Consider the following 25,533-nt stretch of genomic DNA (forward strand, 5'->3'; position numbering starts at 1 on the left):
GAGTTTGTTGTCATGTCCTCACTGTCCCTGAAAACCTGTCCCTTTGCCACCACACACCCCTCCTCTTAAAATTTAATCTCAGCACGGTGAAAGGAGCACAGCAGTTCCTGTTCTTGAGCAGGGCTTCAGCTCCTGAAAGGAGATTTTGGCCCATTACAGATTCAGGCTATATCCAACTGAGAACGGACTTTCATTTTTGCAGCCTCCACAAGTCACTTTAGGTGCAATATTTTGCCCCTGCAATAATTTTCACTTTTAAATATCTAATGCCTTGTATTTAGCACTTACCAGGGTAACTGCTATTCACACGAATGTTCACAGGTTGTCCAAATCACCTAGTGAAAAACCCCATCATGAAAAAGTGTTAATCCATGGCAGAGAAAACCTGGAATGTGGCTCTGTGTTTGCTAATGTAGAGGAGTGAGTAGAACTGCCTGAAAAAAAGAACAACAATTAAAACTTCTCATGGAATAACTTTTTTAAAGTACTAGGATAAAAATGATAGGGTTTGGAGTTCTTTTATTTAAAACAAACCAGAAGATTTGGGTTTGCTTTGCTCTTTTGGTTTTTAAGATAAACTAACCAAACAAAAATAAAAACCAAACCATAAAAAAACAAAAACAAAAAACCCCAAACTTAAACATCGATACAAGATTTGCACAACATTTTCTTGTTACATGAAAAAGGCAGGTTTTTCCCCAAACTCTCAGTGATAGTACAAAGCACAGAATGTGCAAAAAAAATTAAACACCACAAAACAACACTAATAGAATACATGTACCTAAAGTGAATCACCTTGCTATCAGGAGCCAAAATTAGATTCCTGCTATTATTTAAGTCCCACTAATAGATTTCTTTTGTGGACATCTGGAAAACTGCAATGACCCTGTGAGTTCTCGCCTCTACCTTATTTTCCTGTATCTACAACACAATTTTTAGACCCCACTTGTACACAAGAACAGCATGCACGCACACCAAGGAAGTTTTATAATCCTACAACGACAAAAATGAAATCCAAAACACAACCAGGCCCACACCAACATTTCTTGCAGGTATTTGTTCTATTATCAGGCGGCCATTGAGCTCCATTATGTCCACATTGCATGCGCTGTGTATGTGACAAATACACACAGCATGTACAATGAGGACACGATAAAGCCAGAGTGGAGAGGTCACAAGTTGCTTCAGAAAGGAAAAAATCAGCGTCTGGTGGTGGCCCAAGCCCTGCAGCAGCGCTGGGAAAGGTTCTCTACTGGAAAAAGAGGTGATGTAGACAACTGGAATGCCCAAGAGACAATTGCAGAAAGAAAGAAACTGCTTCAGAGCTAGTGAGTTAAAGGAAAGGGAGTACATCAAAAGGCCCTGAAAGAAGAAAGCATATGGGAAATAATCTAAGTTTAATTGCAATTATCTATATTTCAGTCTAATGGCACTGCAGTGTTACTGGAAGCCAACAGATTTATCAGTGCTTTAGCAGAAGTTTTAGCAATGGCTGCACTTGCACTTTTTTTTTTTTAAGCACTCGTACTATTACCTGGATCTTTAAAAAACACATTATTGACAACTGCTAGGAGCACTGCAAATTAGGGAAAAAAATTTCCTGATCCCCTCAACCATAATTATTTTGAAAGCTTTTGAAAAGCAGCACTAAAAGTACTTTCAGAACTTTGTGCTTTAGGCAAATAAATTCACAACAAATAAAACTTTATTAAAGACCACAGATGTTTTTTATGGATATTGCAACTACGTATTTATAAAATCACATCAGAAAAAATGGGCTGGAGAGATATTAGCCATCTCTGACAAAAGATCAAACTACAATATATACATTAATAAAGTTTAAAATAGGAAAGACCAGGAGAAATAAGATTAAAAATAAAGCAATACCACAACACATTTCCTTCTTCCATCTCTCACTTTGTCACTGACAACACAAGAAAGATGAGGTTTTTCCACATGCCCTGAGAGCCCAAAGAATGATTCTTCCTGGCATTAGGGTAATAGCAGGGTGTTTTCCAAAAGAAATTATCCCAATAAATATTTTCCAGAAATTTCTTCCCATTAATATTCCATAGGAAGTGTCCTCCTTTTTTTTTTCCTAATGGAGAGGTATTTCATACAGGAGGCAACATGGAATTCTTGGCCTCACAATATTTTCAAAACCGGTCTCAGCACTCTTCTCAAATATTGGTGGAAACCAAATAATTCATTATAGTTTTTGCTAATATTATGTTCTTGGTATTTTCTCACCTTCCAGAAAACTCCTTTTTCATAGAATTTTTTTGTTTCATCTGTCATTATGTAGAAATAAATAAATACAAGCACCTTTGTTTCACAAAAAGGGACCGTAAGGTAGAGAATTTAGTTTTTCTTACCATTCTTCACAACCTTTTAAAATAATCTTCAAGACAGCTTTGAGCACAGTCAGCAGCCTAAATATATGTTCACAAATCTGACTTGCCATACAGTACCACAGCACAGCTATTCTCATACTCTTCATCATAAAATAAACTGTTTCTCTCAGCCAAGCCTGATTCTTGGGAATCAAGGACACCCCTTTACCCGAAACGAGGTCAAAACCTCATGAGAGAAGGCAGAACCTTGGGTGTTATGCAAACACAGTTTGTTCAATATTTGGCTTAATTCAGGTTTTCTAATAACTGGGAGATTTCTAACTCATTACACTCCTATGTTGCTATGGCAGCATAAGATACATGATAGCAGTTCCTGTGAATGCAGTCAGTTTCCAAAATGCAATTCTTCTTTCCAGGTATTAATTCATAGAATGATAAATAAAGTCAGATGAAAATTCTTCCGTTCACACCAAACACAGTTTCCTATTCTTGACCTAAAGGAACTGCTTGGCCTTTGTAAAAATAAAGTTCACTGGAGTTTCAACCCATCTCAAACGTACTGTGAGTTCAGCAAAACTGCTCCCTTCACTGATATCCTTCTCCAGGTCAGTGAACTGTGCTTGTTCCTGGCTCAAAGGCTGGGGCTGCAGAAAGTAGAAAACCCAAACAGAGCCTCCTTTCAGCAGCTCCTGATCCTCACAGTCGCCTGCCTGGTCAGCACAGTGAGAGACCCAGCTCACTGCAGAGACAACACTGAGCACTGCATGGCTTTTACACCAGGGAGCCTCTGTCCTTCAGAACACCAAAGCCCCACACAGACTTGCCATCCTTCAGGACAAAGTACCCAATTTTTTATATTGGGTCAGTTAAGCAGATGAAATATATACTCTTAATATTTAAAGAACCGTAAAGAACACATTACTAACATCACCCATTTCTATGTCCACTTCAGAAAAACGCTCATATGCTTATGATGAACAGAGGTTGCAATCTCTGCAAGTCAGGAAAATACAGAAGATGATTCAAAGAATACAGAAAGGTTTGCTAGAAGTAGAGAACTGACATACTGCTTTGTGCACCAGCACCAGGGAGGTGGATCCTTCTTTCGCCCACAAAGCTCTCTTTCATGAATTCAAAAATTCTGAACTGAATCTTCATAAAATGTGAAAAAATTGTGTTATTTTTTACCAGACCTCTTGGCAGAAAATGATTTAAATTTATATCAAGTGTAGGCATATGTAATTACCCAAGTATATTTTCTGTATCAAGCTGATAATAGGTGCTATTGAATATCCATTACATTTGAATGAACAAATACAACCACTGAATGCCAGAAGTACATTCAGAATGCTTAAAATTTCATATAGTGAAGCCACTGACAATTTTTGAAATACTGAATTATGAATGCTTCAACACCGCAGGCTCAGGGAACAGAAAATGATGATCAACTACGTTGGTAACAAACTAATTTCAAAGGTCATTTGAAAACTTTTCATATGTTTCCTTAAACTACCAGGAGGACAGAAAGGAGAACAATCAAAGCCTTCAATATATGTTAATACATCATATTGCCATACACAGTATTCACTTCTCAGTTATATAATGCCTGTGCACATTCATGTTCTAATTTTATAAAGGAGGCAGGTCTTATTATATCTAAAAAGCATATCTATCTACAGGGCAGATTAACCATTTGGTTACTCTCAGACCTGTTCATCAATCACACATGATCAGACTGACAACAGCATTTGGCACTGACACAATTTCTTTGTCTGTCAGCTTTAGCAACATTACAGGGACACTGACCATTTTTTCAATAGAAAAAGGAAAAACCTGGAAGGCTTCCAGCCCTCTGCACATCAGCATGTGCCCATACATACCTGATATTTGTCCAGAGACTTCCCAGCCCAAAACTGGAGGTAGGGCGCATTGTCAGGGCGCTGTGTTCAAACTCCAAATGGCAGGGGGTGATTGTACCCAGGGCAACTGGGGTGGGATCCTCGGGCTACAGACAGGTCCAAAGTGCTATGTCAGATCCACACCTCAATATTGAGCTGAAAGTCAAAGCTCCAGCAGCCCTAAAAAGCTGGTAGTGTGAGAGGCCAGAAAGCCAGGAAGAGGCTGAGCTCTCTCTGCTGTGGTGAAAGATGATAAACAGTGCTGCCACCACAGCTGGTGATGGCCATGGTGAGGCAGATGCTGGAGTACAGTGTTTAGAAAATCATCAAGAGTTGGTCACTTTGATCTTCTGTCTAGTGCAGCAATAACAGTGACATGGGCTCCCCAAGGTTTTCCAAACCCTGCCTTACTGCCTGCCATGCCAGACCCAGCACCTCCACCAGAACCGGTCACGTGTCCCCAAAAGCCTCCTGGTTTATAACACTGACCTTCAGAGTGGTCCATCTGCCCAAAGCTGTTCATACTTCCTGAGCTGAAGCATTATTTTAGGAGAAGGAGAATTATTAATGAAAACTAGAAAACATAAAACTCGTTTTTCTTCAAGGGCACGAATCCAAACTCTGATAGTTAATGTTTCCAAGCACCACTTGAAGTCAGCTCAAATTTTACTAATTAATGAGAAGCAACGCTCCTTACCCTTTAAAACATTCTGGCAACAGAATTCCCCAAATCCAAAGCTTTGAGGAGGAGGTCATGCCCAGCCTGTCACTCACTCCAGTGGACACACTTTGTCTCCAAACATTAGGGGAGCATTTTTTTTCCTCTTTGAAACAGTGCAAGGCTTACTTGGAGGGCTGTGCCATGGCATCTGCTTTAGGACAAAGCGCAAGCCAGCTGTCCTCCTAAAAGAGGGGTTTAGCATGAGCTGAAGCTGCACTGTTGCCTTCCATCCCACAGTGCTCCATCCCTCACCTGGGAGTGGGGATGAGGGGACACCTGCACGCTCTTCTCTTTCAACTTTCTGCAGCTCTCTTACCTGCCCATAAACCTATCAGGTTTCCCTGTTCTTCAGGAGATGGGATGGCTCAGAGTAGTCCAACATTTACTTTTATGAAAGCACGTCATTTTACATAGAAAATAATGTCACATTTAAAAGAAAGAAAGCGGAGTATTGTGAGATCAATCTAATTTTGTTTCTGCAAACAAACATTAAAAAAACAAAGACTGGGAATACTAAAACAAATCTCATTCCTGCAATGGAATTTGAACAGACTACTATGAGTAAACAGGATTTCAGATAACTTTTTTTTTCCCCCCTAAACTGCTGTGCTATCAAGCCTTGTTAGAAATTCCACAGAAGCCAATCCTTAATAGTTTTTGTCTTCTTACTGGGATTTCATCAGACCAAAAGCAAAGTAACTTTTGGATAAATAACTTTATCATACTACAAAGCATCTGTTTGAGTCCACTTTTAAAAATAAATATTTAAAACACTCAAATACCAGGCCTATCCTGCCCCCCACATTTCTATTACCATTATAAAGCCTCGCAAAATCACCACGCAAATAGAAGCTGCCACTCCTTCCAATAACAGCATGTTCTTCACACCCCGATTTCATTTTCTTCAACCACATTTCTGATTCTAAATTAAAACCAAGAATTTCTTGCAAAAAGTGACTACAAACAGGCCCACAATAAAGTTTCTCCCATCTTCACAACCATGCACAAGGGCAGAACCAGAACATGCTCAGCCCCTCTCTGAATTCGTCTTGTGACTCTGTCAGAAGTTACTGCTCTCAAAAAACACAAAACTGACAGTTTCAGCACCATTTGTGGACCACAGGTGTTCATGAGGCAAACAAGAAGGTTCAGCAGATACAATACTCTCCATTTTCAGCACAGGAGACAAAGTTTTAACAGAGCAGAAGCAGGAAAAGCAAAGTCTGTGCTCTTCAAGCAGAACACCTCTGTGCCATCAGGTGGAGGACAGTCAAATAATAAATGGGCAAAGCAAAACAGCAGAAAACATAAAAGAAAGCTTCATATGCACAATAACCATTATTTCAGAAAACACTCTGCAGAACATGACTGTTCTGACAACCAGCTACTACCAAGGTGTGCTGTATTTAAGAAGTTACTATCTGAGCATCTGACAGCAGGATATCTGCTGGGTGAGAGACCACAGCTGTGAGATTTAGCTGAAGAGATCCTGAAAGCATTGGAGAAACGCACAATCTTTGAAAGAATTTATTCCTGCACAGTAGGAGAGCTCAAGGATGTGTTTTCACTAAACAATACAAAATGACAGTAAGCAATGCACAGAGAAGTCCATCAAAAATGAACTTCAGAGCATAAAGCACCACCCAGAGATGAAGGGCTCAAACGCTCGGTGCCTTTCCCCAAACATCACAAGAGCTGGGGCAAGAGCCAAAAAACCCCCTGCAACACTGGCCAAGTTTGGTCTTCTCATTCTGTCTCCTCATTGCCAGTGTCTTTCTGCCTCCACACTACAGCTGGAGCAACGTGGGACACATCAGCTGGAGAAGGAAGAGATGGGACACGTCAAGGAGGAAGAGATGGGCAGGGGGCTGTCAGGGCCTTTGGCTGAAGTGAATTGAGCTGCACATGAGCTGCACCTTTGCCTGCAGCACAGGGGCACCTTAAGAGCCTGACATTTGGTGGACATCAGCTCTAATGCAACATGGCAACTTTGTATTCTTGAAACACACCTCAGCATCTCACATTTAATGCTGGCAAGGAAGCAAAGCTCTGAAAAGAAGGTAGTCATTTTGATGGCTAGAGCAGATATTGATTAAACACTGAAACCATCTTAGAGATGGTCATAAATACAAGAGCTACTTCACAAATACACCTTCAGCAAAATGCTAGCCAGGCTCAGACCTAACAGTTCAGTATTTATAGGCACCCCACACTGTACACTCTCTAGCAACAATAAAGCACCTGAAATGCTCAGTGCTTGATTTAATGCTTCCTGAAGAAGAAAACTGCTTTGCATAAGCTTCTGTAAACTACATTTTATAAAATCTCCTTATAAGCCCATATTTTCTCAGATTACACCACGTTTGTAAGCTGTATTTTTCAATGCTTTTTAATTCCATTAAATTGCAAACAACAGTGAGATAATAGGAAAGCCAAGGAAACTCAGCGGTGATGTACTACTCCAATTAATTAGAAATATCTCCAAGTCATCATTGTGGAATAAACCATTTTAAATATGCAAGGTTCGCAAGTTTCAGCCATTTGTGTAAAACTATCAAAGACTTTCTTGCTATAAAGCTTTAATTCCCATCTTAGAAAACTTGGAAGCTAACCTACTTTTTTCATTATTAGGTCAGGAAACACACCATACAAATTATCCTGGATGAATGTGCCAGTATTTCCATATTAATAGGTTGCATCCACAATGTATAACATCATCCATTAGATAATAAAAAGCTTTGTTATTATTTTTCAATGCACTGGATGAATACATGCACCTAGAAGCCCTATTGAAATGGTAATTAATTATACTTCAATAGAATAAACTGAGATGTTGCCTCTGAGCTACAGTACATATTTGAGTTAGGTTACATGGTGTTACAGTACTTGGAAGAGATCTTTTCCTCAACAATTTAACTACTCACAAAACCATCTGGACATCACGTGGTGCTCCTGGAGATCAGGGTGAAGACTGGGGAGTAGGCAAGGAAAGGATGAACATATTTTATTTTGAACACTTTCTGTTCTGCTGCAGTTGCACAGCAGAATCTGAATCAGTCTCCTCACACTAGCAAGTTAAACCAGCCCCGAGTCCAGCTCAGCAGTGGCAGGGTCCAGGAGGGATTTCCTGCAGACTGGCTCTGCCACTGCAGCAGTAGCAGCACTGAGGGTCTTTTGGTGCCTGCATGCAAGAGGGAAGATGTGCCCCCCGAGGCTAGAAATGAAGAGGTACACGGGATTACAAGGTGAGGTTCATCAGGACCCCTGCCCCATGAGCAGACGCCCCAGTGAGCCCAGCAGCTGCTGGCTGAACACAGAGAGACTCCATGTGCCAGCAGGAGAGATTGAGTCTTGGTGACTGCTGAGCTCTCCGTGCAGAGGAGGGCTCGAGCCCAAAAGCCTTGTCTCTCCCACAGAGCCAGCAGCTTTGGCAACCTTTTGTCACACTCAGAGGAACTCACCAGGATCAGTCAATCCCAGTCTCACCAGAGTTCCCAGTGCAGGCTCTCCCCACTCTGGAGTGACAGCGCAGCACGCTGCACAACTGTGCTATCCCCTGTCACCATCTACAGCTGACACCTCTGTGGGTGCACTGAAAGTCAGCTGTCACCATTAATGTCACCAGAACCCTCCCACATCACCTGCTGGATCTCCCCAGGAGCCCTGTGGGTATTATCCGCATTAGGAAGGAATTACTTGGCACACTGGCTTATACAGCCAAAGGAAAAAGAAACATGGAGTTGTGCAAAACAACAAAAGACTGTGAGCTACTAATTGCATTCTTCATGGGTGCTGGTAAAACCATCTTTACTGAGTCAACAACACAAAGTATCAGAGTGATACTTTTATAATTCCAGAGAAAAGGTGAAATACTGCGTCACACTCAGTACTGATCAAACTAGATGTCTTCAAAACCAGTCTAATCTAAGAACATAGAATTTCTCTCAGTTATAGTATTCATATAACTTTTTGCCTTTCACTCTACTACTGCATTATGATTTTCTCAAAAATTATTTCTACGTCACAGCTTCCAATTCAAACATTCTCTGAACTTATTTTAACATGTAAGTTAACTGGAAAAATGCACTTTTAGCAATAACTTCATTCCTGTATGGTTCTGTGGTTTTCCCAGTGGCTGCATAATATGCAAATGTGTATTTTAGGACAAAACAAAAGCCACTCAAGCGGAGTAAGTCTAAAAGAGCCACCAAGAGCAATTACATCACATACAGTACCCAGTAAATTCAAAGTACTTTGCAAATGGGATACCATTACTAAATAGACATGAAAACCAACTCCCACTGCCCACAAGCACCTTTGGCAGAGCCCAGAAAGACCAGAATGGTCATTCCATCCAAAGACACCGAGCACATTATCTCATAAATGCTCTTTTTGCAAATACAAGCATTTACACAGCCGATCGGGAAGGACAGAAAAGAAAGGGACATTTCCAGGATTACCAAGGAATTGCTGCTGAGCTTGTTCTCTCAATGCAGATTTCAAATCAAAGAGGTTATCTGGGGCATAAGAGGCTTTCAGATATTCCCTGGAGAACAATTCATCCCAACATCTTTGAAGTAAATCACCATTCAGTTTAGAAAATTAGAAGTACATCAACATGATATGAGAGCTGAAAGCAGCAGATGAACTCATAATAGGTTAATAGAGAATGAATGTAAATCAATAATTTAGAGTCACACTGGAAATGGTTAGCTGGGAATAGGGGCTCTTCCAGCGACTGCAATGTCCCTTTTGATATAAATAGTGTCAACTGGTACACAGATGGCTCCACACTGGGTACGTTTTCACACAACAAATTATGCAGTTTGTACATCGTTGTTTGGAATGTTAACTAACAAGGTAGAACAAAGGGCTATCATTTAAATGATCTTTTAATTTCAAATTTTTTTTCCATCCTAGTTTTATCCACCAGGGAATTATCAAGCAATCTGCAGACTATTACATGTCTACACTACTGGAAACATGAAACAGTTTCAGTCAACTCAGTCGGTGGAGAAATACATTCCCATTGTAAGCAAAAGAAACTTATCAAAGGCTTGCTTGCTGACAAATAAAACCCAGAACTACATGGAAATTATCTTGAAAGTTACCACACTAAAAAGCTGCACAAAATAAAGGGTTGTTTTAAAACTGCAGTGGTAAATATTTTTACAAAAAAAGGATGTCAGGTGAAAGCACCAGGGGCTAATAATGCATCCCTGATATTGGAGTATGCCTTATTTACCTTACAAAGTATCCCGAGTATGAGTATAGTGCTCAAAATACCACACAAAAGTTAATCCTGTACTTTACAGGGAGATGGCTGATAAATCAGATTAGCAAGCCAAACAGAAGAGGAGATGGAGGCATAGAGTGAGACAGAGATGAAGCTGAGCAAACAGCATTCCTGAATCTGTTCCCAGAGCTCATCTGCCGGGAGGCACGGGGAAAGAGGCCGTCCACAGGAGCAGCACCCTCTCAACACACAGCCAGGTTTTCATCCTCTCTCATGTCCGTACCTCCTCTGGAGCCTACCCACCTTCAGTGCTGCCCGTCCCCGTGGCGAGGCAGGCAGGGACAACGTGCCAGTGTCACCTGCCCAGCATCCACCAGCCCCTGCAGCCCCAGGCAGCCGCTCTGCAGGCACTGAAATGTCAAGGTGAGGATCGTTCACTTGGAAATCAGCAGCACATGATTATGTTAAACTGCAGCCCTGTGTGTACCTGCAGTACCAAAAATACAATCCTTTACCATGCCAATCAAAGCAGTATTTATAGTGGCTGTAAGAAAGCAGCACACCTAAATTGGATTGAGGTGATAATCCTACTCCCGCTCCTTCCCAGGATGGGATGTTTTAGTACAAGATCTGGTGCTGTGAGCATGCTCCATGCCAGCCTGATAGACTGCCCCTTCCACTCAGAAAACAGGCCAGGAGAATCAAAAATTGATAGATAAATAAATATCACACACCAGCCCAACAATCCTAGTATTAAAATATTATACAGGAGAAAAAACATAAGATAAATCAGGGTACACCTACTGCTCATGGCTGTTCTGATGGCAAGTGGACAACTCTGCCCCAAGAAAAAAAACTGTAAATAAAAAATCTTATTATCATTTCCGGCCTGCCAAAGGGAAGCATGATATGTCATAATCTGAAAGCTAGATGACTCTGCAGCCTTTCTGGTCCATCTAATGAGGGTATATGGGATGGCAACACCAGCTTTACAGTCATAGAGGGAGCACTTTAGAACTGCTAAAAGCATGAAGCTCAACTTCATTTATATTTATTAAGTTTGTTTCATAGCAATAGACCAAAAACGGATGCCTGAAAATACCTGGTGTGTTTTAGGACTGCAGAAATACCCCAGCTCAGTTTTAAAGAGATCTTTCTATAACACAGAAGACTACACAAGGAGCTGAACTACCACTGTTTTACCTCTTCCAGCTGCACAGTCCATGTCATGGGGTGTGAAAGCACTGACCAGCTACACTGCATTAATACTTACTGTACAATAAAGCTGTGAAAGCCAGCATACAGCTATTATTTATTACTAATAAGAAAATTCAATTAACAAAACATCGTAAATAACAGGAAATAACCATATTGCAAGTGCAGGCAGACCAAGTTAAACCATTCATTAACAGCACGTTTCCAAAAGGGATTATTCACACCCTGGGGTACCTGGGAAACCATTCCACAGCACTCTCTTCCCTACCACTCAGATTTCTGTATTGCCTCTGCAAAGACTTGTGTAAAGGATTCCGTGGCAGATCACTGTGGGCTGTTTTGAAGATATTCTACAGTATTTCTAATTTTATATATATAATATACAGCAGTATATGCTTCTCTTACCATTTGTTTTTTAACATTGTTCAACATTATCAAAACAAATGCTAGAGATTGCCACTCAAGAACTGCCAGGATCACTGCGGTCTCAGACCATCAGCAGAGCTTGTAGCTGCACTGAAACAAATGCTGCTGCAACGAGACAAATGGGAAAGGTGAGGAATATTGTGACATAGAAAACTGTGCATTGCAGCAAGTGCTTCTGATCACAAAAAGCCCCTTACACGTGCCCTTATGAGAACAGATATGCTTAAAACCAGAGGGACGTGGCTCTCCCACTGGTCACCACGCATCACTGGGCATGTCCAGAAAAACCCTGAAGCACTCTGACACTCAGCACTCAATTGCTGACCTTATAAAAATATTTGCTGAGCAAAAGGTGTGTTTATTCCTTTTCATTTTAGGTGTAGAAATGAAAATCATGAAGGAAAGTGATGTGGAGAGGCTTCATTATAATCAGTATATAAAAGTGCCACTGCATACTGATAATAACATCCTTCACTCTGAAGTTTTCTTTCACAGTGGAACTTAAAAGCTGATGCATAATAAGGAAAGCAATGATAAAAAAACGAAGTTTAAATCTGTGAAGATTCTTTGAAATATTTATGAAACAGGGGGTTTTAAATCTAGCTGTTCAGGCTCATTGTTCTATTATAAAATATTGCCCACAATGTTTTTGTTCTGCTTCCCTTTTGAATAGCAGAAAAGACTGATATCCTTAAAGAGAGGTGCAAGGTACTATTTTAACACCAACCTCTAATGCTTTTTCTCCTACTTGCAGAAAAAAAGAGTGATCACAAGGCAGTTCTCTCCCAGTTGCATTTGAAAGTAGTTGCATTTGACTTCAGTTAAAAAAAAAAAAAAAAACTAAAAAAAGATAGATATATGAGAGAGCACCATCAATAAGACAAGATGTTCTTTCCCCAAATCTCAAACCATCCAAGGTAGAAATTCCCTGGCATTTTACATTGGCCAAAGTAATTTTTTGCAGTCACAGAGTAATGTTTTGAACATTTCAAATCCAAAGCTGAATATATTACTGCTTTGAGAAATTTCACTTAATCCCCTCATTACTTAAGAATAATGCTTCCTATTCTCTCTCTGGAGAAGTTTGGCTGTCAAAAAGAATAATGATTTCCAGTCTTTTCACTAGAAAAGACCAATATTGCTGCAAAATCTGTCTGTATGGATTTTGAGTGGTTACACTTGTACCACATTACAAAAACAGAGGGTGGGTAAAAATGTAAAACAGAAGTCAAAGAAAAACAAAACTGACTCAGGATGTGCAGCAACAGCCCCGTGTCTCTAACACGGCATGGACAAGGGCACTTAGGGCACAGTCCTGACCTACCCATGAGTTCGCAATCCCAAACCTGGATTTGGGCTCACCACAGCCTTGGGAAGGAAGCCAAGGTATCTCCTGCTTGCTCCTTCAGCTGAACCACCCAGGGACAACAAGCCCTTGGAAGATCACACCCCCCACTCCCCCCTTGCTGTTCTCTGCCTTTCTGTTTGTTTCTCCCCAAGCAGCAGCTCTGTTCACCTGGGTTTTAAAAAATGTTTAGTAACATTTTCCCAAAGACACAAACTGATGGAACACACTGATCTCCTGCCTTCTGCAACAGCTTTCATCCTGCTACAATCTGTCCCGGTTTAGTGGCCAGAGCTTTTATCATCCCCATTTTCCAGATGGGAAATGAGCTACCAGGTGACTCAGCTTCTTGTTCAAGGTCATGTACATAGGTTTTCACAAAAAAAAAAAAAAAAGGAAGGCTGCCCAGGCATCTAAACCTCTCTGCATCTGGTCCCTCCAAGGGAAGGGCTAATTCCCAGCTAACTGGACAACCTCTGACACACTGGGACTGGAGGCTTTCCAGATGTGTCCTGTGCTTTTGTGAATTCAGCAAGTGGGACCAAAGGTAGAAAAGCCAGTGTTAAAAACTCTGCAATCCTGCTCTTTTTTTTTTTTTTTTTTAATGTGTAAACTTTTAAAATATCTGAATTTTATTAAAACTTAAGCGATCTAATGATTTTTTCTGTTAAAGCTTCATTGGGATTCCATTCTGTATTCAAAGATCTGAAGTTACTTAAGAACTCACTGTGCATTGTAGAAAGTATAGAAGTAATTGTATTAAAGGCAAGAGCAGCAGACCCGTTCCGACTTAACCTGTATATCAGCGTACTTAAAAATAAATCATAACTGTGATTCACACTTAAGAAGGATTTTGTAGGGCAGCAAACACTTCCTTTCTGCCTGCAGGCACTCAAAAAAAAAAAAAAAAAAAAGAAAATGGTGTAACCAGAAAATCCTTCATAGCCTGGAAATTTAACCTGGAAAATGAAGATTCAATGGCTATCCCTTTCCAGTGCTTTTTCACATATACTTAGTTCAACAGAAGCCCAGAACAAGAGGTCAGAAGATAAATATTATCACAAGCATCTGTGGTTTGTGCATCACATCAGCATCTACAGCAGTATCTGCAGCAGTAGGACAATTTCTGAGGCCAGGAAAATATATTGTGGCAGTGCTGTCCTCCACTCATCTGCTGGGACACTGGGAAGAAACAAATCACCAGTGACTGTTTTGTCTGAATTTAAAAAATTTTAAAAGCCCTAATATAGAAGCATTGTCTATAAGAATGCATTCAATATCTGGACAAACAGGGAAAATATCTTCCTAACAAAGGACAGCAGGTCTGTCAAGGGACCTGGTGCTTTACTGACAGCTGAGAAACCCCACTGAGACACTCCCCTGGCCCATCTTCTGGGAGACACATGAGGAAGTGGGAACAGGAAAAAGGCAGGCAAAGAGCCTCTCCAGAGCAGACAGGACTGCATCCCTCATTTGCTTGCAAATTATTCTGGAAAGTTTCCCAGGCTACAGTTCTGCTCCTCTAGTTTGCAGGCCCATGTGTAAGAATGGAAAGGGAATCTGAATTGCTGTCACCGGGGTTTGCAGGAGCCCTCTTTGTTATTGGGTTGTGTTAGGACTCAGTTGGATATTTTTTTCTTCTCATACTTCACAATGTACAACAGAATCTGCAAGACTCCCATGTCCTGCTGCAAGATTATGAGATTCAAAGCAGTGGAGTTTCTTTCTGAAAAGCTAATTCGTTTACCACCAGTTAGTTTAGCATCATCAATTTTCTCTTGCTAAAAATAAATAAATAATGATGGAACAAGAAAATGAAAAAAAAAAAAACCCCAGCAAAATCCATCAACCCAAAAGAAACCAAGAAACATTTAAGAGGTTACATTTATCTTTCCAGCTGGCAATGAAGACAAGCACTTCTGACAGTCACTTTTTTAAACCCCCAGAGTGGATAATGGCAACACAGCTCACCACAACTGCTGTGTTTTAACACTTCCTGGAGAACTTGTGTTGCTGCAGGGTTCAGTGAAAGGAGATGCCCCCCATCCCACACATCTAAAAATTGCAAGGAAAGGTAAATACATCCCTTCACACTTCCCAGGAAGGCTACATTAACTGTTTATTTATGCAGCTCAAATCCTGGGAAAAAGAATTAGTTTTTTTGTTAATCCCTTTTGCTGTGAGAGAGATTTTGGTCAACCAAAACCGATCCTTGAAAACAGCCAGGGCAATACTTGGCATGGCACGCTCCAGCTTCTTCCAGGAGGCATCTTTCCTCCTACTGAATCTCAGATCAATTGGAAAATTAAAACATTTCAGCAGCAGATAAAACCACTACCAGCAAGACCCAGTGAAAGAGACTGTGCAAGTAGTGGACAGGAAATCCCACTGGTGTGTGCTGTCTCCTCAGGTCAGCTTCTTGCAGTGAGCACAGAGCAGCCCAGGCTCCCAGCTCTGCCTGGGCCATCCCAGGGGATGGAGAGGCAGTGAGGGGAAGGCAGGGAGTGAGGACAGGGATGGCAGCAGCTCAACTCAACCCAGAAATGCCACTGCTCTAATGGATCTGGGGAGGGAGAGCAGAAACACTCAGGAAGCAAAAATGCAAAGGCAAGACTTTGAAATGCACCTTAAAAATTAAATAAATGAAAAATAATCATTTTATTTAAAAAGTAAAGCAAGAAAAAGAACAAAAACAACGCAGTAGCAATTCAAAGTTCTTGTAATTAAATAAAAGGGAGTTGGGTTTTTTTTCTCTTTTTTGCTTTTAACATTTATGCAGCCTATGTAAGCTCATGATTGGTGTTTGATTCTCCTTTTATATCTACTTATTTCAAGCACTGGGCCTCAGGCCTAGAAACCATCAGCCACAGGCTGGTGGCTCTTTGAAAATCCAGCTGGCCAATAGGAAGCCATTGAAATTTTTCAGCTGGCACATTGTTACAGATTGACTTGAGAAGTCCTCTCAGCACATGAACCTTCTGCTGACAGTAGTGCTCCCTTTGAACCGTCACACCAAGTGCCAGGCACATCTCTGGCTGCACAGGAAAGGGAAGTCACACCTTCATTGTCTGCAACCAGAACGAGAAGCACCTGGAGATGCTTCTCTGAGGGTGAGCAAGGTGTCTGCCCCTTGCTCCAGGTCTAAATGCAACTCTGCCAGGTAGGAAAAAGTGAGGGTGAAGGAGACACATGGACACAGTTTGGCAAAAATTAGAGGTGTTACAAAGAAAAATGGTTTGCAGTGCTCTTGTTTCTTTCAACAGAACTATTATACATATAAAACCCCCAAACAGGTTTCATTTAAACACTGTGCAATAGCTCAACAAAATGCTGAAATTCCATAGAGGAGGGCCAATTTATACAAGTATCTAAATCACCAGGACTTCCCCAGACATTCACATTAAGCTAAAATCTAATGTTAAACACAATTTCAAAAGAAAGAAAGGAAAAAAAAAAAACCACCAAATACAAAAACCCCAACCAGAAATTTGGTAAGCGGGTGAAGGGATAATTCATAAAGACAACTAATAATTTTTCCTATGATTCATCCCATGAGTAACCCCCACAGCTGCTGTTCTCAGGCAGCAAGGAAAAGTTGATTCGGGTACAAAATAGCTGCATGACTGAAGTTTTTTAACACTGTGGGATCTGCAAGCACAGAAGTCTGGGGCAAGGAAGGTCCATCACTAAACCCTCATGGCAGGTCAGGGGATGCCCTATTTCTGCAGCAGATTCTGATGGAGCTGCTGCCTGTTGTGCCTACAGGACCACCAAAACTTCTTGCCTAGGGCTTGCTGCAAAGGTGCCAATTTACTTTTGTGTAATCTGCTGTTCCCCTGCTGTGCTGCCACATTAATACTCGTGTAAATTCCTCACCTGAGAAGGGACTGCGACTTTTAACTACTGTTTCTGTCAAGCCTCCCCAATAAAATGCTTTTCTAATCTTAGCACTATTCCAACTCATTAAGCACTAAACTTTCTGAATTCACTGTGGGACACAGATTTAGTTTGTTTAGGATGCATGGTCTCAAAAAGTAATAGTAACACAGATTATTAAAAAAAAAAAAAGAGATGGTTTTGCAGCAAAAAACCACTTACAGAAGAGCCAAGTGCAGAGCTGGACTCACCCAGAAGAGAGCTATTTCAGAACTGCTCATAGGGTGTCTGCCCACTGCTGGAGCAGCAACAGAAACTGCAGTTATCATTACTAACCCACGCTAGACACCCAAAACATCTCCCTCCCCCAGCAGCCCTCAGCATTAAACACTAAGAGATATTCAAGAATGCACACGCACAATAAAATAAAATGCACAACTCAAAATACCTTTTTAGTGCTCCATTATGTGAGCTGCTGGGTATGTTACTGCAAGTCTCTTCTTCCTAAACTGCCTGTTGTTAACAATTCCTTACGCCCAAAGCACTCTGAACCAGAAGGTGTCCCTGTTAGTTTTTCAGTGTGAGGCTCCTACCCCTCTCTCACACACTGGTGACATTTTCAGCATGGCTGCAGCTGGTTTGAGAAGATCAAACCTCGCAGCCAATACAAGTTACCTGCCCAATCACCTCCCAAGGCATTTCCACCTGAACACCCTTAGTAACAAGCTGCAAATTGACCTGCTAACAGGACAGGCTGTTGCTGGTATGGGAGAACATCCTGACACAAGCTGCGTTCTAGACAGCAGCCTAAGCATCCCACAGAAGATGCAGTCTGATGAAAGCAGGAAGGAAATAATTGTTTGGGAGGGGGCTTTTTAAGCTGAAACAATAATCTTTTAGTGTTCTTCCTACAGAGAGCCTCCTATGTGCCTGCATGATGAGGGAGGGAGACAAGTGAGAGGCAGAAAGCTGTTTAGACACATATACACAGCAAAACCTGCAGTACAGAAGCCAGCCCTTACCATGATTTGAAATCAGGACGTGGAAGAGGGGACCAGAGATCCTGCTCTTCCTTGGCCTGCAGGCAAGGGGAGGGTGGTGGGAGGAGTAGTGTGAAAAGGAATGGTGAAAAAGCTGAGCCTAAGAGGAAGCACAGATCAAAAACTGGTGCCTGAGATCCTATTAAATATATATGAGCACAGCCAGTGCCACCGGTTTGGCCCTGCACATCTTTGAGTGGCACATGGGGAGAGCCACTCCTGGGAGAAAACAGCAGCAGCTCTCCCTTGGCAGGGATCACAGTGTCACAACACTCATGCCACGACAACACTTCATCCCATCCGTCCTCTGGAGTGCTGCAACTGTCACATCCAGGCTCATTTTGTGGCAAGTTTTAGAATCTAAAAATGACTCAAGGTTTTCTTCTGTCCTTTTTAAAGGACGGGGTAAGGTCATTCCATCTTTTAAGCTGCAGTTCAAAGTGGATGGAAGGACTCCATCCCAACCTAGTGGGCTGCTGGGGAGACATCTCCAACAGCTGAGCAGGGGTGGGAGAGAAAGGGAGCTAGCTACCAAAATTCAAGGGGAGAAACAGGTACCTGGCTGAGGAAAGAGCTTCCCAGAAGGCTGGGAGAGCCACACAAGAGGTGACTGAAAGTCATCCCAGCCAGAACAGGAGAAAACAGAAGCCATCAAGACACCCTGCTCAGAGCTGTAAACCACCTACCCTGTGCTGAGTGGGCATAGTGGGAATGCTGGGTGGTGGTTCCCCTTCCTGCTTCTCCTCAGCTCCCTGCCTGACTGCAAAGAAGTGACTATTTAGCTCACAACTGCAGAAACAAGCAGGGAGAGGTAGAAACACCCTTTTTCTCATCTTCTCTCTGCTCTGACAGAACATTAGTGCTTTTACTGAACAATTTACCAGTAGCAGTAGTGAAAAGGAAGAAGCAAGTTTGAGTGGAAGGAAGAACTGAAAATAGAGCCAGCTGGAAAAAAGATTTCCATAAAGCTAATTTTTAGCCAAAGCCCTCTTTTCCTCCTCCATGTACATCTCTGTAGGAGATTTCTAATCGTAATTACACTAATGAATTAGTCCATGGGAGAAAAGGCAAACATACGCTTCAATACTTGGCCAATTCTAGCTGATACACTCTCCAGAAGAAAAATATTTAGCATTTTACACAAATGGCTTTCATCCAGTGACTAATTAGTCCTCTTTACACAGAGGCATGTGATTTTTTTTTTCCTTAATGTTAAAAAACCCCAAAAAGTGCGCCATCTCATGCTAATCTGCAATTACAAAATGTTCACTTCCTTACCAGAGAACAGGAATGCTGCTTTAGAACCTGATGCTGCAGGTCTGCTCCAGCTCCACATTTCCTATGAGGACAGTATTCCCTGAAAACCAGGGCACTACAGCTAACCACTGCCAGCCACCTGCAGGAGCAGACATTCAACAAGAAATTAAGCCCCTTAAAACCACTCAGAGAAACTGTTTTCCTAGCCTAGTGTCTCACTAGGGATGGTGATGCTTATTTCCCCGCAAGGTGTAGATTAAGTTCAAGCCCATTGGAATATACAGCAGCATCTATCATGGTGACTTTTCAGCCAAACATTGGTATGGTTTATAGTCACACTGCCATAAAATATTGCTGCTTGCCTATCAGGAGGAGACCAACTCCATCCCTGAGGCAGAATATTCTCTGAGGGCTAATACAGCCGTGTCTCCAAAAAGCTCTGCACACAGACTCCTCCAGACAGCCAGGAGAGGTTTGAAAGGCTCTTGCCCATGGCCTGGGCATGCTAAAATTGATCTTTGCTTGACAGTAGAGCAGAACTGTGTGAAGCAAGCAGAAGGAACAGATTTATATGCTGTTTCCAGGGCAATAACCAGCTCCAGTATCAGAGTGGGTCATCGCAAGAATTGGGCCATCATTAAATATCACACACATACCCCACTTTTGCCTCTCCACAAAAACCAAGCTGACCCACTCTGTTCCTTACACCCAGACCAGTGTTCAAGGAGGGTCATCAGAGATGGGTTAAAAACCCATAAAAAGACAGCAGCCCAGACCCACCTGTGGATGTGCTCCCAAGCAGAGATGTCAAGGAGTCTGCAGGGGATCACACACAGCTCCTACATGGCCACCATGGTGGTTAAATGACTTTTCTTCCAATGGTTTGAGAACATGTTTTTGGGCTTTACATTTCTGATGCAGTAATTGTTCAAATAGAAAAGCACAGGCCATGTGGCACTTCCTAGAACACAATTCACTTTCCGTGCAAAGCTGCTATGAATTTAGATAAATTGTCATGAATATGTAAAAAGGTAATTTTCAAAGATTCACAGACTCACTTCATAGAAAATATCCTTCCTAGCCAGAGCAGGCATTGACCATCAGGCAGTGACTCACATCCTGCACACTCAGGTTGACATGAATTGCTTGCAGCTCTCCTGTATGCAAAGTGAATCACCATAAAACTTGTCAAATTGCACCAAACTCTAATGCAAGTCACACTCAGGGTTACGACCCTGGATAGCAAATATTAGAGCTGTTGCCTCCTTGGTAAAATATTTTATCATCAGAAGTTTATTATGCAAACAGCTAACATCTTCAGAAAATTTCCCTGAGGTCGAAAGCTAAACAGGTACAACACGTTTCAAATGTTAATGTGTTTAATACCACGAAATCTTCATTATAAAACCATAATGGTGCACATAATTCACTGTAAACCATCATCCAACAGAGAGACAGCATCTCCCCAGAGAAGATGTGAGTGCAAAGACACAAGGAGATACATCACAGGACAGCACCACAGCTCTCTGTCCGGGCAATGCCAGCTTTGAGAGGAGGGAATAAGTGCAATAGATACGCTGGGATCCAGGCAAGGAGGCTGAGATAGGATTGGGATGCCTCTGACACATGCTCTGAGCCTGGGCCTGGTGTGGACAGATGAGCAGAAATGCTGAAGGTGACAAGTAAAACAGGATTAGGAGTGAACATTTGGCCAAAAATAAATAAAAATCAGAGCATTCATATTTGAGGAGCCCAACACACTGCTGTCCTTGAGGAATATTCATAAGAGAAGAAGGAATTCAGCCTGAGAGGAGAGCACAGAGGCAGAAAGGGCTTCAAGGAACAATGACAGGGACAGAAGAGATGAAGAGCAGGGCAATTGTCAGTAAGTCAGATTACAGGGAGCACAAATCCTGCCACAGGACAAGCAGAAGTCTTGGTTTGTCTGGTGAAGCAGGAGGATTCAAGGAATGCCTCTTCTCTGAGGACTGGCTCAGGACCTGCTGGAGGCAGCAGCCAGGCAGAGGTGTGGGCAGGGAGCAGGAGGGCTGCCTTGGCCACAAGGACAGGGGATGGCTGGTGGGGTCAGAGGGTACTTGGAGAGGAGACATAGAACAGGAACACCTACAGAAATTGCAGGTGTGAATAAAGCTCTCTAGGAATAAAAGCGGACGGTGAACCACCAAAATGGACAGCCTCTCAAAAAACAAACAAACAAACAAATAAGGAAAAAAATAAGACAAAGGAACAAAATGAACCAAAAAAACCCCAACAAATAAAATGCAACTAAATGAAAAGGCTGAAAATAAGTCTATAAAATTATAGAGCCACTGCCAGAACTCACTGGGGATCATTGTACTCAAACTTCTGGGACAGTTGAAGCTACATTATTTAAAGTTGGTTTGCAAATACATTACAAAAAGTTGCACACAGTTACTGACTGAAGACAACTTATTTTTTAAATGATTGTTTGAGCACATAATTACTTCAGTGATTTCACTTTGCAGTTTTCCAAAAACTACAAACCTTTTAGTCCCTAACTGTGAAATTAAGCCAATGAACACTGATACCCTCAGAAGTAAGGCCCCATAGATACAGAGGAGAGGGGCAGTTTAAGGAGTACAGTCAGAAAAGTATCTGCAATGATGGTGAAGATCCTTCTGGGACCTCCTGAAAGTGAGAGAGCTTAGAACCATGGCTTCAGATGCAGGAGGAAGGTACAGCTCTGATGTTAAAAGGAAAACACACCATACCCAAATCCATACCACTGAGAGAGTCAATATCAGCTGGAGTGATCCAACAGCCCGACTAAGAGGTCCATCCTTTCTTTGCTCATGAACTGAAAAGATTTTCTCTCATGCACAAAACAGTTTTGGCTTTTTTAGGAGAAGCAGAGAGCCCTGTTCCAATTGATCTACCTTGCTGCCTGTTCTGCTAAAGAAATGCAACATCTCTTGCCAGCAGATAAAGAGGTCACCATCTGAAGCTGACCTGCATCCATGGACTGCTTCCATTCAAACAAGACAACTGTACTTTATATTTTTTGAGCATCTTACTGAAGCCAGTATCAAAGAGGAAACTACAGGCAAGCACATATTTGGCTTTGCTCACAACTTTTCATCAGCAGCTCTCAGCGCTGATCAAGATGATTTCATTCAAAGCAGTCCCTCAGCTGGCCCAGACTGATAAACTGCCCCCATGTACTGGATTCCTAAATCATAGGAACATTTGACAGGGCTTCAAAGTCACTTCTTATACTGTTCTAGAAAGTCTGAATTAATTTTTTCCTCCACTGCATACAGAGAAGTACTAATTCTTATAAGAGATCCAAAGAACTATCACAGGATGAATCACCTAATGAATTACTCAAGTATGTGATTCTCTCACTTTCTACTGCAGCTCCCTACACGCTGTTCTATTTCCTTCTCCTTGTGGCTTATGCAGTACTATAAGCCAAAGCACAAGTCTTTCTATTCCAAAACAACATCACAGAAACCTCAGACAAACACTGCACTTCACCCTGGAGATGGCTTCCGCAACAGACTGTGCCCTGTAGTAACCTCTAGGATCCTGCTGAAACACTTCCTACATAAAGTCAAGCCAATCCTCACCATGTAAAGTTCAGTCAACCATACAGAGCAGCATTCTGAAGTTTTGTGGTCATAGCCCATCCAGTTTGAAAATGACACACTTGCAAACAGCCATGCAAATCCAGCTGAAATCCAAGAAGGAAACTTATTTCAGTGGCAGCTCTGAAAACAGTGGTCATACCCATTGCCTGCCTCAGGGTTTACACCTGCAGGTTTAGCTAAAATTGTTTTACTCTATCCACCCTCAGCTGTGCACATTCAGCAGTGTCTTCTCACCCAACACAGAAATAAAAGCAGGTTTTCCTTGTACAGAAGGACACATCCCCCCAGCAGTATCAGCATCAGCAGACTCTTATCCCCTTCCACAAGCCAGCATAAAAACAGTGAAATAACTTCAATGGGCTTCAAGAAATATTTACTCTGAATCTCCATGGAGTTGTATTCCCCCAGAGGTACTACAGCTCAATGTTTCCTGCAACCACATAGACTGCTATAGCTATTTATACTCCAACTAGAACATATCATGCAAAATTAAAGTGGCTACTCTCAAGGAGCATTAATAAAAGCAAAGAAATTAATGTCATGAGGTTCTATGGCTTACAAGGGACTTCTGCTTAAAAGTGCAATACAACAAAAAGATTCCAACCCCTGTTGGAGCTCCAGAATTGCATCCAGGACTGATGACCACCATTGTGATAAGCAGTAATCTCAACAGCAGCAGGATCGCTGTTAGCAGGGGGACAGAGAAGAGGCAACCAATAATCCAGTTTCTCTGATGGTACAGGGCTGTCCTCTCCCAGCTGAAGCTGTGGCCCAGCACTGCCTCAACAGCTTGTCACCATGTGTCTCACCAGAGATTATATTCCTCTCCATGCATTTGAGGTGTCTATATGAATAGGCCTTAAACTGTCCCAGCAAAAATGAGCCTGCTCAGCCCTGATCATTTCCTTTTTATTAAGCGAGCTCACTCGGTGCTTCTTTACCCATTCCAACACAAACTGTTCAGACAGGAGATCAGTGCAGACAACCCTTGTCACCTGCCAAAGCTGTCAGTGCAGAGGCTGCACCCCTGACGTAGCATTGGCGCGTCTCATAACACATAACTGTACAATTAACAAAATTTCAGACATTTTTAATAAAGCAAGACTTATTACTATGAAAATTAATTAATCTAATTTTATATCTCCACTATGCCAAGCCTGTTGCATATCTCCAGGCCTCTTAAGCATTCACAGGCCTCAATTGTCCTCTGCAGACCATGGGAAGAAGCACTGCTCTCTGTGGTCTTTGTCCAGATGTTCTGCTGTTAATCAGTCCTCCCTTCCTGTCACAAAAGTGCTTGTTAACAACAGTACACACTTACTTTGTTTTTTCTGTAGGCCTGCATCCAGACAGGTTGGACACTTTTCTAGTTTTGCTTCAGCTTTTCTTCTGACAGATACTTTACCTCAAAACTGACAGCCTTTCCCCAAGGTGCAGTACACACAGCCATGCCTGTACACTTCTAAGCAGATTTCTCTCCACCCTGAGTTTTACAGATGCAGCCCCACAGCTCTTTGCTACAGCACCTCCTTTCTTAAACCCACACCTCAATGACAAACCAAAAAGGGAGGATGTGTGCAGGTACCACCCATGCAAGGGACTGATCCATGGAAAGTTTTTATGCATCTTTTCACTCCTACCCACCCTTCCCACCTCCACATTTACTCCCCTTGATTAGATCCTCAGGAAACTTTTCACCTTGCAAAACTTAATCCTGTTTGGGTTTTGCCCTAAAGCCCAATAACTCCCACTGTCCCCGGAACTATGTCGTACAAACAGGAAATTATTCTCTCCCTATCACATGAAAACCAGACAAAATTGGTATAGCTGTCAATAATAAGTGGGAAAAGGGCTAATAAGTTTGCCTATAAGTGTATTTTACATTCAGAATTATAAAAGAGGCGTTATTATTTCAAAGAGATGTAATTATATTCTCCTGTTTCACCAGGCAACAGGACCAGTGTCAGGCAAAAGGCCACTGGCGTACATATTATAAAAGGTAGGAAAAAATAACATTGAAGATGCAGCAAGGAGAGGACAGGACAGGCTGTGGGAAGTTATCAGCATTTCAGCAAAGGATGAAATGCTGAAAGATTTAAAAGAAATTAATAACTTCAAGGGAATCAGCTGAGCACAATAACCATCAGAAATGCACCTGAATGAAGTGATACAGCACAACTGATAAAAGATTATGAAGTGAATATACACTTCAGTAAACAATGACTGACCTTAAAGAGATCAAAAAGCTCAGACCATAGCAAGGAAATGGATCTTTTGAAGGAGAGGTGTTAGCCTCAAACAGGTTCATTAAGAGCACAGTCTTTCACAGAGAATTTGTTTCACTGGCTTATTCTATTTTAGAAGGAAGCAGAACTGATGCTGCTGCTACACACTCTGGCTGCAATGTCCCACCCCATGAGCCCAGTGATTCTCAGGGTCCTCACAGTGCTACAACAGGCTGTAAAACCACAGCCTGCAGGAGCAGGGGATGAAGACAGAGAAACTGAGTTTCTGCACAGAGCAGAATTTGGGA

The 25,533-nt window shown here is 41.9% G+C and overlaps 1 protein-coding gene across 5 annotated transcripts in view; it reads right to left on the reverse strand.

Annotated features, from left to right (window-relative positions):
• Positions 1–25,533, reverse strand: part of HTR2C (5-hydroxytryptamine receptor 2C) — a 263,086-nt gene that overhangs the window by 132,752 nt on the left and 104,801 nt on the right. The window contains exon 1 of one of the 5 annotated variants that reach the window (XM_042039843.1): positions 19,390–19,409. The exons of the other annotated variants lie outside the window; for them this stretch is intronic. The gene's annotated coding sequence lies outside the window, so the exon portion shown is untranslated. Of the gene's footprint in view, positions 1–19,389; positions 19,410–25,533 lie in introns of those variants that run through there. 5 annotated transcript variants of the gene reach the window in all.

This window comes from Corvus kubaryi, unplaced genomic scaffold (assembly GCF_017639235.1).
Source record: "Corvus kubaryi isolate FWS band 111438036 unplaced genomic scaffold, C.kubaryi_AGA036_p1.0 37395, whole genome shotgun sequence".
Classification (NCBI taxonomy): Eukaryota; Metazoa; Chordata; class Aves; order Passeriformes; family Corvidae; genus Corvus; species Corvus kubaryi.